This window comes from Nyctibius grandis, chromosome 5 (assembly GCF_013368605.1).
Source record: "Nyctibius grandis isolate bNycGra1 chromosome 5, bNycGra1.pri, whole genome shotgun sequence".
Taxonomy (NCBI): Eukaryota; Metazoa; Chordata; class Aves; order Nyctibiiformes; family Nyctibiidae; genus Nyctibius; species Nyctibius grandis.
Window position 1 is genome coordinate 62,848,839 of NC_090662.1, and position 16,668 is coordinate 62,865,506.

The following is a 16,668-nucleotide window of genomic DNA, read 5'->3' on the forward strand; positions in this document are numbered from 1 at the left end:
GTATTTGGATATACGTTACCAAGCATCACTAGTCCTTTCCACACAAGCTTGCATCCAATGTTTTTATCAGGGGCACTCAATACAGGCTAAAAAAAGGTAGATTCCTACTAGCCCCACTTTAAGGCAGGAAAATGAGACGAAGATTGATGACATGACCTGGCCCAGGTCACCTTGCAGGCCAGTGACAAAGCAGAAAGCAAAGCTGTGGTCTCCTGAGTCTCAGTTGGATCTGTCAAACGATAGCATCACAATGCACAAGGCAAAGTATTCATCTTGTTTAAACTAGGAAGACAGGCTCAAGTCAAATGGCCAAACATTCTGTCTTGACAGAAAAAAAAAAAAAAAAAAAAGTTTCTTCAAAGTCTAGAAGAAGAGAACCATCCTATAATAAAAAATAAAAAACTTTCCCAAAAGGCTTGTCTTTCCCAGAGTCTCTGCTTCTCTCTACTCCTTCACATGCCTGATCAAGACTACAGCCTTCCCTCCCTCTTACCTCCCTTGCACTTCCATTTATGTAAATATTCCTCTCAACTTACATAAGAACTTATTTTTCAATGCAGACAAGGTCCTATTTTCAATCATGTCTGGGTCCTTTCACCACCATAAAACCATTTTGATTAGAGAGACGTTAATAAAGCCATCTTCCTTTGGTTTGTTTGCTTTTCTCTCCAGGCTCAACAGGGTACATTGAGCTACATGATAAACATTTACAGCCGACATTAGAAAAGAAATAAGGACTGTAATAGAGTCTCACTTTTTGTCTTTTATTCACATTTAAGACTGCAGCAAATATAATTCTGGCTGCAGGAAATAGAAACCAGAGTACTTTGGTGGATTGTGTCCCCAGCCCACCTTTACTTGGTCTCTAGCTAAGGTCGCCCTCATACTGTACCTCCAGTGGTACCAATGCTCTCACTTTGTTTCCAAAGGCACTTGGGGGTAGGAGAGACCCTGTAGAAAATTAGTGAAGTGAGGGGAGGTGTCCAGTTCCCACCTCTGGTACACACTAACTTTATTCTTCTCTTCAGTTCATCCACCTCTATTGCCACCTGCTCTTTCATGACATTTCTCAAATTTCTGACTTGCCCTCAATTCCCGGGTTTTGGTTCATGGCAGCCTCTGATGTAAAAGGAAATTAATAACGACACACCTGTGACATTTACAGCAGATATCAACTCCTGTGTTGTAAACACCAGTGAGGACAAGAAATGACAGAAAGGAATGGTGGCAGAGGCTGGCAGGGCTTTCTGAATAGCAGCTGGCAAAGAGCCAGTGATAGTTTTCCCAGTGCTCAGCTCCTATCATCACCTTCTTCTTCAGCTCCTGGTGGGTGTGAAGGGTCAGGAAATGAAAGGAGGCAGGGGAGCACAGCCGGGGCAAACTGTAAAAACAGTTTCCGCAGCTTCACAATAGACTTAGCTCTGAGATGATAATGACTATGTCTAGCAGTTTATAAAGCTGGAAAAGGGAATTGAGTCGTCTCCAACCATGTCCCTAAGCTTTGGGAAAGAAGCTTCATTCGAGGTGGTTTTGCTTGTTTTCTTTTCTTATTGCTGTGGGATTAGGAGCCTCAGTATTTGCCAAGGAAGAATGAGAAGAATAGTCAAACAATAACAACATGATTAGATCTGACTTGGGAAAAATCTGGTGATGATGGTAGGGCAGGGAAGAATCTGGGATGTTGGAAAAGTATTGGAGGCAAGAAATCAGGGAAACAATAATGCCAAGTGAAGCTTAGAAGGGACAGTGGTCTGTGGGTGAAATCAGCATGCTGGGGAGGAGGGCACTTAAAAGTGCTAATGTACCAAAAGATACTCAGTGGTGAAATGGGAAAGGGCTCTATAGTATGACGAGGTCTGGTGTTGTTAACAGATGACTTTTGCTGGTCCCCAGGTTAGCTAGGCACCCTGCATCTCATAAGACGGTCTAGCATTTGTTCTGTTTCAAAAACTATCTCTCAATGGTGGGGTACTGCATTCATTTTTAGAGACCATGTCCTTCACTCAGTAGTAGAGTTGCAAAGTCTGTCCTGACCATGAAAGAACTGTATGATATAGTGACAGTGAAAAAAAATATTCCAAAGATTTTAAAAGTAGGAAATATCTGAGAATAGATGGAAGATCACACATAAAACTCAAGGTCTCTTCAATATTAGTGTGCCCTAGCAGAAACTGGGAAGAAATTGCACCTGCACTGAAGACCAGGGACGTTATATTATGATTTTTTTTTTTAATTATGAGGAAACAACGAGGGACATGGTAGAAACCCTGTCGTCTGGAACTACTTGAATAAAGTATTAGCTAATGAACCAAGAACAATCCTACATTAGGAAGATGTACTGGGTAATTATTTAGTCTTTTACATCTGTCTTTTACAAACTCTTTGAACTGATATATTTGTTCTTTAACCTCTTGGCTCTACCAAATCACCTCTCCACCTCTTTTAAACTGCTGTAGTATTATTGACTTCAGTGAAACTAGGCCAATCTTTACCATCTGGATTGGCTCGTGACTACTTTTGAAAAATGACTTCTTGTCTTAAAGAAAAAAAAAACCCAACCCAGGATTAGTTTCCAGAAGTACTTTTTATTATATATATATTAGATTCATGTGCTGCCCTCACCTTGACAAAGAGCAAGGATGAGAAACAAGGCTGCATACGCACAATTAAATCAGAGTGTTACAACCTACAAGGCAAAGCTAAGAGTGGAATAATAGCAGAATCCCATTCTGGCATAGGTAAAGACAGAAAAGGGACAAAGATACTCTTAGACCCATGTCTGTGACAGCTGCACAGTAAGAGGTTGCTCTCAGGCATACTTGCAGCTGTAGATGGTCGCATTATGAATGAAGTATATCCATTAACTTGGAAAGTGTCTTGATCTTTATTTTAATTACAACCCATTGGCTATTCTCCATCTGTCCACTTCGTTTCTTTTAAACCCTGGTCAGCACTGAGACAAGGATGTGCAGAATTCAGGCAGAGATCAATAGGAAGAGGGGCTCTGCAGGGCACACTTTCTGTGGCAACAGAGGCAGATGTGAGGACAGACTGCTGAGCTGCTCCCTGTACAGCAGTTCCCTGTGTTTACCCCTGAGAATGGTTAAAACCCATCAGGCCCTTGGATAACATTAATTTTACATGATTTAGGAATATGGCCTTCTTGGCACACAACATCAATGAGAAACTGAAATAAGGAGAGGCTAATTGCATTCTTAAAGTCTTAAAGTCAAGCCCTGAAGACGAATCTCCTATAGAGAAAAACTCTTCAGGCATTGCTCTGACATCTATTCTAGTAACTCCTCCAAATTTCCCAGTTTTCTGTAGTGAGCTTGTCTTCCTGGAAAGCCTTGCTGGGAAAAGAAAGCTGCAAACAGTGCAAATTGACCCCTGCCAGTTCCAGGGAGTGCATAGGAAGCTACACCATCAGTAACAAGGCATACTTTGAGTTCCTGTGTAGTGATCCAGCTAACATTAGCCTTTCCTCCAGAAAGCAACAGGGGGAAATAAATGGGAGGAAGCAGAAATAACTCTCCTTGCTGAAAAAAAAACAGCATTTGAGAAGGTTTCAAAACCTCCTTAGAGCCACAAAAGTACCTCTTTGAAATTTCAAAGGAGAAATGTCTCCAGGCTGGCACCTTCTATTTACATGTAGTACCTGCACATCCTATTAATGCAGACAGTGGAAATTCAGTGTATAATATTTTGTCACAAAGCAGAACAGGCAGCAGGCTTGAAATTCTTTGAGCCAGCCATAAAAGTGGAAAATTGGCAGCTGGAAACAGAGTATTTCCATAACCGCATTACTGCTTGCAAAGAATTGGTGGCTCTTTGTCCAGTGGTTAGAAAACCAAAGATGATACACATCACAGCAATCCCCACCGTTGTGGAGCTGAGCCCTGTTGGGATTTTCCATGGGAATCACACACAGCAAAAGGAACCTGCACACAGCATCAAACATGCATGAGAAATATAAAATTGCAAAGGTAATTCAGAACACTCTTTGCTCAGCGTCCTGTCTTCTCCCATCAATACCTTTCCTTCCTGTGTTATCTCCTCCAGATCATAAGAACACCAAAGAAAAACCTTTTTTATTTATCTACAGTATTGATTCCCCTGTTTTGGAGCTTCTAAAATGCAATGAGAAAATCTTTTTACTTCATTTACTTTAATAGAGAGGCCAAATATTGCATGGGCTCCAGGGATTTCATTTCGCGCTTGCCCTCTGATGTTCAATGGAATAAGAGAAGACATTGGAGAAGATTTTACTGTCCTCTGTAGATAAATAATTCTCCAGGGCTATTAAGACAGCACTGGAAGCAAATTCACGAGTTCATAAAGTTTGCTTTTTTATACCCATTTTGTAGTCACTTTTAGAGATGGTAAGACTATAGAGAGGAAGTAACTGAAATTGTATTTTCAAAAGAAGGGCCATATTCAGTCAAGCCAACATCCCAGCTTACCCTTCCCCAACCTCTCAAGCTCTGAACACACTCCCAGCTCTACTGAGAGAGCAATACCCTCAGGCACACTGTTTTCCCACATCACTGCAAACTGAATTATTTAGACAGTGTGGTGGGTTGCAGGAAGGTCTGACAATAACAGACAAGGAATTTCACACCTGAGACCCCCAACCCCGAGGTGGCAGAAGCGAGAAGCCCTGAGGTGTCGGCACAGGGACAGGGTGGTGACTTTCTCACAGGTGCCTCTCAGCAGCCTGCACACACTCCTCAGACCTTTGGTTCTCCTCAGCCACATGAGATCAGACCAACCTTGCCCTCCAAAATGTTGTGCTACAAAACATACAGTAGCTGTATTATTAAGTTGTTTCGACCATCTGCGGTGTGAAAACTTCAATCCAGACCTGAACCCTGATGCACTGTGAGATACCTCTCACAGGATTTGTCCTTCACATTTCTTTTCCAGGTTTTGCTGTGCAAGTTCCAATATACAAACCCATACCAGGTAAAGCATGTGAACTCAGCGATCTCACATGAGATCTCAGATGCAATCTTTACTGTAGTCTGCACATTTCTTATTCTTCTGCCTCCACAGCTGAAATTAATGCACCATTTAAAGTTCTCACTGGGCTTATGGCCAAACAGGCTCAAACAGCCACATCATCAGATTTAGGAGTTTCTTCTTTTTCCTCCCTGGTCATTGCTGGTTGAGCTGACAGGTAGACGCAATCTTATAAATGGCTCCTTTACCCTTTTCTTCCCTGATGGTCAATTTTAGGTCCTTTCTGCATGGGATGAACTGTCCTCCCACAAGTAGCCAGGACAACCTCTTGGAAGGTCAGCTTGTAATTGTGGCTGGCAGTGAAGAGGTTAAACAGACCAACAGGGATATGACCAGGTCTGACTGAGACTGTGAGGCAGAAACCAGTAAGGAGGTCTAGCACCAAGACTGAAGTGAAAATGAAATCTATTTTTAGACTCCTATTCTTTGAACTGATATGCATTTTAGTCAATTGAAATTGGTTATAAAGTTATACAGAAGAGGAAGGGGTGGGGGGAACAATGATTTATTTACATAAATGCAAGAAAAGACACATATCTGCAGAATTTTCTGACTCTGCATTCTGTCATGTGGGATTGTGTCTAAAATATCATTTGTTGGGAAAGAAGGCTTCTGGAAGTGGACACAACAGAGCTGTCTCCACCACTCAGGCATGACCTTGAAGAATGGATCACCATAGTACTGCAGGCACATGTGCATGAACACTTGGGTGCATTGCACAGTAGTATTTTGTGCTGTGCAGTCTCACTCTTGTTCATGTCTTTCTTCTTCTATTTTAATGTGCAACCCTCCATCTCCCTCCAATGAGCTGCCCATGAGGACTGAACTGGGATCTCCCATAACAAAGATCATAAATGAATCTATTATTGAGTAGTAGCTAGTGTGCCTCCGGGGCTAATATTAATCTTCTGTTTAGGTCACCCTGTAGAGAAAGGCAAAGACCTTCCCTGTGCAGTAACACTACTGACTTAGCAGCTCAGGGACCCAATTCTTCATGCTCCTTTATGGATGCTCTTGTACAAGAGTCCTTGCTCACTCAGTCTAATGGAAGTCCAGAGTGCTGCCTGGGACAGTGATACACACCCACCCACAGAAAGAGCTGTAGGATCAGCTTCATTGCTGCTAATGTACTGCTGTAATACGTTCAGCAATCACATCCACATTTTACCAGTGGGGTGGGCTTTTCTCTTTGCTCTGTTCCCCACTTCTTCCCCACTCCTTCAAATGCTCCTCTCTAATCAGGAAAAACAAGGCTGTACTGTGCCAAATGCTCAGTACTGCACACTGGCTGGCGGAGCGGTTAACACACCAGCGTATAATTAGACAGCTTTCGAAGCCTTGTTTTTCCTTCCATTCTTTTCCCATCCCTCCCCAATAAACCCACTCTCTCCTTTCTCACTGAGGGGGACCAGAGCTGTCTTCCAGGCATGCATTACTCCCCATTAGTGTCAGTGGGAATCACAAGAGAACATCAGGGGAGGAACGAACCCTTAAGGGAAAGAAACCTTTGACGAAATCCAGCCACCCCATGCTAGGGCTCTGTATGAATTCTAAGCAGTCGGATCTAAAGGAAATGAGGGCATATTTGCCCAAGAACTTCTCTGAAGTACAGAAATCTCTGTATTACTCTCTTGGCTCTGTACGTGATGAAAACTTCAGTTACGGCTTGGTTATGAGTAAAATGGCATCCTTATCCTACTCCTGCTAAAAACTGCACAGACTGTAAAAGATGCAGTTCATCCCTTTCCTGGGATTTTGTTTTATTAACAAATTTAAATAATAGTTGAACTTCTCATCTGAACCACCTTGCAGTCTTAACTGTTCCTATGGTTACCCTAATAGGTCCTTTGTGTACTAGACTCTACTTTCCTTTACCCAGACAGCAATTTCCCTCTGCTATAGCCAGAATAAAGTGTTCTAGTACACCCAAGTCAGCAAGTGATAGGCCCTGGCCTTTTCCTGCTTTGGCTCCAACACCTGAAGAAGCTCAGGTCACAGAAGACTATGAAACAAGCCAGCATTGCACTAAGGGAGAAACATGTATATAGTTATAGTCAAAGTAATAGTCCATTGAAATTTGTAATTCATTTTGGTATGAGAAAAAGCTGCTTAAAATGAATATAGGGGGTAACTATCATATGGTTCATGGAAAGAAGCATAATAATCATCAAGCTGGCGTATGGATACCAAGAAGCACTACTTATGTGTCTGTGAATTACTTTGCATCACCAAATGATTCTGGAATTTGGAGTTGAGGTTCTAAAGCATGCTCTGAACACTTGAGCTCACTCAAGCATGAACATAAGGCAAGGGGGGAAGAGTGGTTCAGGGCAGGATAGCACTGTATTTTTCCCCTTTCTTTCACAAAAAAAAAAGAAAGCTTTATATCTTCTTATATCTACTTTATACCTTACACCTGAAGTACTTTGTACCTAAAGAATGCCTACATTAGCAAACTTTTTGCTTAAGGGCTCCTATATGAGAAAAATAGGCCTTTCAGCTTCAAAACAATGAGAATAAATTATCCAAGGAACGAGCACCCAGAATTCGATCCTAAGAGACTGGAAAGCTATATTTTCATCGTATTTGCCATTTCTTAAAGGATAAATCCTTTTTTTTCCCTATGGAAGACCAAGTGTAAGTTCTGCACCCTGGTGAGCAGGTTAAACGTAGTCAGACTTATGTAGGCAACAGAAGCCTAATTAACAGCCTAATTTGTGTCTGAGTCAAACATTTACTTTCTTGGTTTATGTGTATTACTAACTGAAGAGATCCCATCCCCCTAATTACTTCTGGTTCCCAATTAACAGAAGAGTGACAGCCTCTTTATGGAATGACATGGAAACAAGGGCCTCTCACTCAATACCCCACCAGGAAGGGGACAAGGAATCAAGCAAGGCAACCTCATTAGCTAAACCACACATTAGCTGGTGTTCATCCTTGTGCAGGGACCAAAGGAAACCAACCTCATAGCCTCTCTCCTCCCAAGAGCAAGATCAGACAGTACTTTGTGAGTTTCGTTACTGCATCAAATCTCTGCTGTCTTATGCTGGAGAAAAGCAAGGGTAACAACTCCCTTGACTTTGGAGTTCTTTCAGATTTACATCACACAACTTTGGATCTCAGTGCTCATTTTCTGGATTAAATGGAACAACACTTCCGATATTCGTTCATTCCTTTCATTAGAAGAGGATAGCTTTGTTGTGTAATTAACATGCCAGTAATTAAGGATTCCAAGATGATGTACTAATTTCTCTCTCTCACACACACTCTTTCAAAATGTTATCAGCAGTAATTGCATTAACATCTTTTCTTTTCCTGTTCCCTTTGGGAGTTTATCAAACTCTCATTTAATCTTTTTCTCTTTTCACAAATACACACACATTTCCTTTGCTCCTCAGAAAATTTGCTACAGACTTGAAAACTTTGAGCAGCTTGACACCCTCCCCCACCTTGCGAACACAGGGTAATCTTCATTGCCCTTCATTTTTTGAAACTTTTTTAACAGAAGGTGAGAACTTGCAAGTGATATTCTATTTTTTTTCCACAGATACAGGTCCAGGTAATTCTTGTGATAGCAAGATCATTCATGTAGATACACCAAGTCAGCTGAAACTGAGATGGATTTAGGAATGCAGAGTACTACCATGCAACTCTAAGAAAGTCTTGAAATCATGCTAAGGACAGTTTATTTCTTGCTGAGCACTTCTTTATAGTGATCTCATCTCAAACCGTAGAAGACTGTAAAATAACCAATGGGTTTTTTCCAATGTGATGAAATGCATAAAACAGGATAAGTTAGGAGACAGCAGAGGATGGTTCATCTTAATTTTTATTCAGTTTCTGCCTATAATTTCCTTGGCTTTTTAAAATATTTTGTTCCAAGATAAAAGTTTGGGCTCTGTGGCTGAAAGTTACCATGCAGAACTTATTCTGATTTGCTAGAGGATTAAAAAGCTGAACCATAAACCTGGGATTTTTGTATTCGACCTTACAGCAGTAGTCCCTCAATCTTGGTGTCTAAGCAGCAGCAATGCTGCAATGGTTATAAGCCTCAAGCAACATAGTGTTTTGCACACGTTGTTGACTTTAGCTTTCTCTCTTTCCCAGCTGTAACACATGCCTAGGACATCTAGATTAGGGCTCCAGCCTTGATTTTAAGAGGCTGAGCAGCTGGACACCCTCCTCTAAGCTCATTAAGATGTAGCTTCACTTTGTTTCCTACAGTTTGAATGTGTTAGTAACTTTAAAAACAGCCCTAGTTTCTAAGCTGAAATACTAATTTTTAGTGTTGCCCTGTTGCCCCTGCTTTTTGAGGGGTCAGTTGTGAAGAGTGAGGAAGAAACATGATCAAGACATTGAATCATAATCCTGACTCAGGTATTGACCTTGACCTGCAACTTCAGCTTGTCCAAAGACAATTCCCAGTTCATGCCTGAGACTGAAAATAATAGCTACCCATTCATCACCACACCCTGACAAGAGTACTCATTCTTTTTTCCTATCCCTTCACTTTCTGAGGTATATTATCTTTTATCTGCATTTATTAGCCTATCTCTCTTTGTCTGTGGAAAACAAATTTGTTGAAATCTATGACCATAGTGGTAACACCACAGTGTTTTGTTGCAAGCCAACTTGATGCTGCTTAAATGATAAAAAGGGCTGGGAAAGAAACAGCTAGGTTTGTAGCTCCCTTATGTGCATAAGCTTAAAAAGGAGTAAATCTGCATTTTTCCTCTTCTGTGACTTTGAATTGAGCCTGAGACCACAAAAGCGATCCCTGCTTATGTTCCAGGATAGAAGGAAGGAAGGAAAAGCATCCAAATGCTGCTGCCACTGCCAGAGCAAACCCAGGACTGTTTCTGGGAAATGAGATTCTTCTGTATGGCTGGAAGGACAAACTTGAGGCAACTGCAGCTTTAGATCTGCGCTGAGAACGCCTACCCTGTACAATCTAGTGGAACACAGACATATCCAAGCTATTTCAGGGTTGGAAGTGGCCCAGCTGTGGTAACAGCCAGGTAGGCTAATGCATGCTGTATGTTGTCTGTGTGCTTGAGGTAGGAAATAACTCATGCTGTGGTAAATGCGTTACACAAATATTTATGCAAACTGTTTCAAGTGCTTGGGCGGTAATAAATTGCTATTGTTTGGTCTGTTAGAGCCTGATGAACAGCCTGTTGTTTTGTCAGGCTAGATAGCTGGTGCTGATACAAACAAGAAAAATAATCCCAAAGGTCTCCTCGCCCATACTGCCCAATGGAGATGAATCTTTCCACTTCCACTGATTGATAGCCTACAATGAGAACTACATGCTAAGCTGGTATTTGGTTGCTCCTTTTTCACATCCAAATGTTTCATCATCAGGAGCAGACTGATTTCCTTGGGAAGGTGGAAGGATGGGAACTGTAGCGTCAAAATATTATCTTAACTGAGCCACACAAGGTGCCTATAACAGAGCAGAAGATCAATTCTGGATCATGGGAAAAAACAAAAACTGGTATAAAAAAGCTGGATACATCAAAGGAACATACAGTTTATTATAGAGGATTAAGCTATTAGTCCTGTAATTCGTCTATCATGTATTTCATGCTGGTTATCCAGGTGTAAGACTCTCCATGGGGTCCAGTCAATTGAAATAATGCTGTGTGTAGGACAGGGGGTCTCTCTGCTGAAGTAGAAAGTGGGGAGGGAGAGACTCTGTGATGAAAGCATATGGACTTTTTAGTCTGAATGGAAAAGGTAACCCATTGCCTTTGCAGCAGCCTTATTTTATTTACTTTTAGGCAAAGCGCAGCGTGCCTTCCATTAATCTGATAGGCATGGGAGATTTCCATGGAAACAGCAGGACTCCACTCCGATGCCTGATTTCCTTGTCAAGCAGAAATAAATGTGTTGGTAACATGAGAAGCATTCGGAGTATTACTTAGAGACGTTGCCTGTGCAATGTCTCTGGAGGAGTGCAGTGATTTGCCCTATCCCATCACTATTCACCTGGGCATGATCCACCACTCCACGCTCCTTCTTTCCTTCCTTTCTTCTATTTAGTCAGTACTGTCCTCAGTTTCACTGTTCACTTTCTCTGCCTGACCTCACACGGAATTATCATCCTCCCTGTCTGTGGGTTATACACAGAGAGAGAATTGGCAGCACCTGAATAAGTGCTCCAGCTCTCTAATCGCCACCCAGAATCAGGGGCATTTGTGTAACCGGGAAGTGAGGCTTATTTATAAACTAAAAGAAAAAAAGCTCTAAAAACCTGTGAGAAGCAGCCAGAATTATTGAGAGAGACACTTTTTCATGTACAGCCAGGGGAAAAAAAGAAAAGGGTCACAAATTCCATGCAGCACAACATAGCCCAGCTCTTTTCTCAGTTTATGTTCTCATGCTTTAAGCAACTATATTTTCTGTCCAACAAGAACTGGTGAAGATCTTTAGGGGTCTTTCTGTGGAGCCCACTAGGTAAAGGTATATGTGGTTCCCTGCATGCTCCATCCCAACACATGGGCAGACTGAGAGAACATTGCTCCCACACCTCTCCTCAGCTGTCCACCTCCTACTGAGGCACTGGAACATGACAAGATCTCTCCACTACTTCTACCCACTTCCAGATGTTAAGGTCAAATCCCACTCATGTTCCTCTGTCTCCAAGGTATGCTCCAAAGCTAGAAACAGCCGGGGAGGAACAGATGCAGAACAAACAGTGTTGGTGTAAGAATGGGAAGGGGTTGTGAGACAGGTCTGGTGAAGGTGTTGAAATTCTACAGAGTGAAAAGGTCCCTTTAGAAAGCCCCATAGCTTTGTAAGAAGAGACCATGCGAAGGGCATCATTGTGGGGTTTCAGGAAGACCACCACTCCAAGATTTCTTTCCTTGAAGCATTCCCTCTGATGGCAGAAGCTGAGGATACAGACTTTTAGTGATGGTTCTTCCTCCAAGGCTGTGGGTATTAGTGTCATCTGGGGGCATACCAGCCCCACTAGAGCCACACCTTACTAGCTCCCACACATGGTGCTCTCCCTCCAGATAGATATTCCCCTGCTACCACTTCCATGCAGTCATGAACTCAACTCCTCTCCCCTTGCCTTCATACATGCTCTTCGCCTACACCCATGAAGTTGTAGAAGTAGCATAGATCTCACCCAAATTTTTTACATGGCCTCTGGACTCTGCAAAGGTGGTGCCATACAAAACAGCACCTTTTGGCCTTCAAAGCCTGTGAGGCCAAGGTTAATCTCCTAGAAGGGCTTCCAGAGTGATACTGGGGTTTGGTATTCAGAGTGTGATCTTTTTCAGTAATGCAGTTTGTTCAAACCTTGTCATCAGGTGTTTCTTTTTCCGTTTTCTGTGCTCTTTCCAGTCTTTCATATATTTTTAAGTGTGGCCCTCAGAGGAAGGCATAAGTAATTCAGACAATGGTGGCAGAAAGGGAGATGTTTTGCTGGGAAAAGGGACACAGAAGGAGAGAGTTGTGTTGGGAGGCTAAAGTATACATCCTAAATTAAAGTAATTCAGTATAGATGAGTGTAGGACCCTGGAGTCTTGGATTCCCTGTCCTGGCCTTTAATCACTGCACATCCTCTCTTGACTTAAACTTGAAGCAAATCCTAGGCTGCAGATTAAAGTTTCAAACTAATCATAAATTACTGTCAATGCTTCCCCTTTGGCTGGGATAATGGCACAAGTACACACACTGTCATCTTACTGAAGGCTTTTTGAAAAGACACTATTTAAAACCTTGTTCATCTTCTCCACATATGTATCTTATATGTTTCTTTGGCTGCTGGCTAGTGGAACCTCATTCTACCTGCTCCGACTACATACTGTGGGAAAACACAAAAGTCCTTCTTGCATAGCTAAAACAATGGAGGAGCTAGATCAATTTATCTTTTAACACAGTTGCAAAGAAAAAAATCAAACTGCAAATTACCTGTTCTGCCCAGCCTGTCAATCAGGAGCTGTAGTGCATACAGGAAGGTGCTTTCTTTTGATGAACAAATACTTTCAGGGTGGGGGGAAGCGGGAGGAACCTGACTAGCCTCACAATCAGTCTGTGAAGATTTCACTCGACAAGAAAGTCATCACCTTAAGACACTGCAGTGCCAAGGGCAGCCAGCAACAGAACAACAAACTGGAGATAAGGCTGAAGAAAACCACAGAACCACTGCTGGAGTTCAGCTGTGCTTTGTATTGCAGAAGGCCACTGCTTTTTGTTTACTGTGACCACCTGCAGCACAGCTAGGAGAAGGTTGGGTGATCTTTTCTTGCCCTCTGCAATCCCCCTGTGCCCCATCACCACCGTGTGCAGGTCTCTGAGTCTGCTCCCAGCAGTAGCATTTTCTGCACTGGGGAATGTGCCTCTGAATATTTTTTGCCTTTTGACATACTTCAGTTGCATCAAGTTGTACAGGAGGGACTATTGTATCTTTTCACATGAATCAGCTAAGCCCTGTTCTTGATGACTCAGGTTTATCTCCCATGGAGGAAGGGAACGGGGAGCTCTATGTAATGCAATAGGACCCAGTGGGTCCCCAATGTCATTACCAAGAACAGCAGAACCTTTTGCTACTTGCAAGAGTTTTTGCAAATACTGACCCTTTATCATGAAATGTGAGCTACGAATTAATTAGTTATTATTATTATTATCAATTTTTAGTACCCATTTTAATCTTGTTAGAGTAAGGGGACCCAACTGGGATCAGGCCTTTCTGTGCTGGAGGCTGTGCTGGGAGGCAGAGACAGGTCTGTGCCTAGGGAACTTTGCTTAAAAATCGAAGTGTGTACAGGAAAACTCCCATGCTTTAGTGGCGACAAAAGGTAGTATTTTCTCTTAGATTTTCCTGGGTCAAAATGTAGCTGGAAACAAGCACTGAATTGTCAAGAAGCAGTTCTGTGGGTCTCTCCAGATTAGCAACTGCTGTGTAGCTGGCAGAATTACTGTCTCTAGCACCAGCATTTTGCTAGCTTTGCACTTCCAAGTAACTTTTGAGCTGGGGCTTTTGTAGAATAGAATCAAAGGCATCTATCTATTGAGCCATGATCTGAAATATTAAAAGATCTATAAATTCTCTGTCTGATGGAATGGAGTTTTGTTTCCCCTGTGATCATATGGGATTGTCTTTTACAGGGAGGGGCAAGATATACCAAGCAATCTTGGTGAATTCAGAAGCATCTCATTTCAATTTGCCAAGAAACTGGTGAGCAGGAATTATGAGGAAGTGGGATAAGCCACATCATCTCTTCTGAAAATCAAAAATCTTTGTTTCTGTTCCCCAGTCATCACATAAGCACCACCCTGAAAGAAGTTTGTGTTTCCTTTGCCTTCCCAGGTAGCCACCAAAGGTAGGCAGATCTGCTACAATATGCAGGATCATCAGACCTGACATCTGGTTAATCTGGTTAAGGAAAGTTATCAATATTAAACAGGTAGTTCAAGGAAACCACTAAGCAATTTTCTGAACCATGTGCTAGCTTCCTGAAACTCTCAGGGGAAAGTCACAGAAACCATATTGCCTAAACAGAAAATGCTTTGAGGAGTTGTCTTTTTGTGATTCTTTTCTTAGAAGGATAGTTCTAGCATCAGTCTCAATAAAAGAGGACTTCTGACACTTGGTGATGCCTGCTCTGTGTGGGTGCACACGTGTGTGCATACAGATAATCCAGGAATTTTCCTATTAATGTCAGCTAACTAATAGACTCTGAACACTTAAGGCATCCCTAAGCTAAACAGCTGCTTTCCGGAATCATACATGAAATTTCAGATTGGGAATGTTACGTGATTAGTCCTGAAAGTACTTCTCTGTACGTTCCCATTTGAATTGTGCATGTAACAAGCTGCGTCAATTTGACAAGCACCAGGATGTTTTTATGTGACCTCTCTTGGCAAAGCAGAGATATTGGCTACCACTGGACCACCTGCAATTTGAACAGACTATCTTAAGGAACACCAATGTCACCTTTGATCTGGGAGTGACTGACACCTTGCTTTATCTGGCATTCAGACAGAATAAGATGTTCCAGCTGGTGCCGATAATGCTATGTTGTGCTTATGGCTGGCAGCTAACTTCTGTCTTCCAGTGTGTTAGATAAAGCTCATAAGGCTGTTGATTTATTTATAATGGTTTAATTAACCTGATAATGAGATTAATTGTTTTTGTTTATATCAAAGTACATTAAAATAACCGGGTTAATATTTATTTTATGTTACGCTTCTGCTTAATTATTTGATTTAGCAATTAAAGTGCATAAAATTGAAAAACTGGAGGACTGGAGGATGAGTTTTTCTCTCTCTCTGAAAATCAGGACCAGATCTCTGAGGAGTTTTGGAGTAGATAAGATCAAGCAATTGTGTGTCCCAATGACTATAGATACATTGAATCATTGACTACTCTAACATTTGTGACACCGACCTACAGAGGAAAAATGGGCCAGGTTTGTAAAGCTGCTTTGGTACATAACACTGCATAATGAAATTCAGTTTTATTTTTCAAAACTATGTACACTTGTCTGCATCTTTAGGCACATTTAAGGTGCAACACCTTTAAAACTCCAGACCAAATAGCTTCTAACAACGTCAGAAAGCCTGGGACAGAAATAGTTAGGAGAAAATAATGTTCCCCTATTAGAGGAGGTAAAATTTATCATATTTTCAGTGACACTTTTAATTTTGAAAGGGGGAAAAAATCTTTCAACTTTCCCAAACTGAAAGATCTGGCAACTCTCCTTTTTTCTTTTTATTTTATATCAGTTGCTGGATAGGCTGAATTTTTGAAGTGTTGATACTTGGGGGGAAAAAGAAGTCTGTTTACATTCTCAGCCAGCTTTGATACAATCCCACTGGCACAAGCATGACTGTCTGCTATATTTCAGATTTGTAACTCCCCCCCCCCGATACTGGTAATGATTAACAGTATGGGGCTATATATAGATGTATATATGAATATATAGAGACTCTTTTAGATATATCTGTATGTAGATGTAGATGTCTAAAAATACATAAGGATGCATTCCACAGCCTGCACAAGCAAGATCAAAGAAAGCCCACAGAAGTGAAGGAGGAACGCTCGTTCAGCAACTCCATCATAACATCTGACACTCCTCATCCACCAACGTGCTTGCCCTCACCATGCCCTCAGCAGTCAGAAGCGCCACTATTGTCCAGGGCCAGGCTGACCCAAGGCACAGGGGGAGGTGATGGGATGCTACAGACAGAGCTCATGGCAGTGCCGAGAGCAGTGCTTGTTTTCTTGACTCTGGGTTTGTCTCCTGACAAGGCTGTTGCACCTTCCCAAAGCTGGATAAATGATATTCCACAACAACATGAAAAGAACTCTGCAAGTGGTAAATAAATGTTGTATGACCCTGCAGGTATATGCTCTGCTTGCTTTCCAGAGATGTTCTGGTGATTTAGTTAGCAGAAATGTTCTGCCAGATGGCTGCAAGGGAATATTACATAATGGTTATGAAAAGTGAATTTTGAGCTCTCTGGAGACCTTTATCCTGGAGCTATATTTGCCCAGCACACGAACAGAATTAGCCACCCTGGTAACCAATCAATATTTCTGTGAGTCCCTCCACACTACACCACATGACACGTGCAGAGTCAGTTGCCCCTGCAGCAGCAGGGGAAATGGCTTTGGAGAGAAAC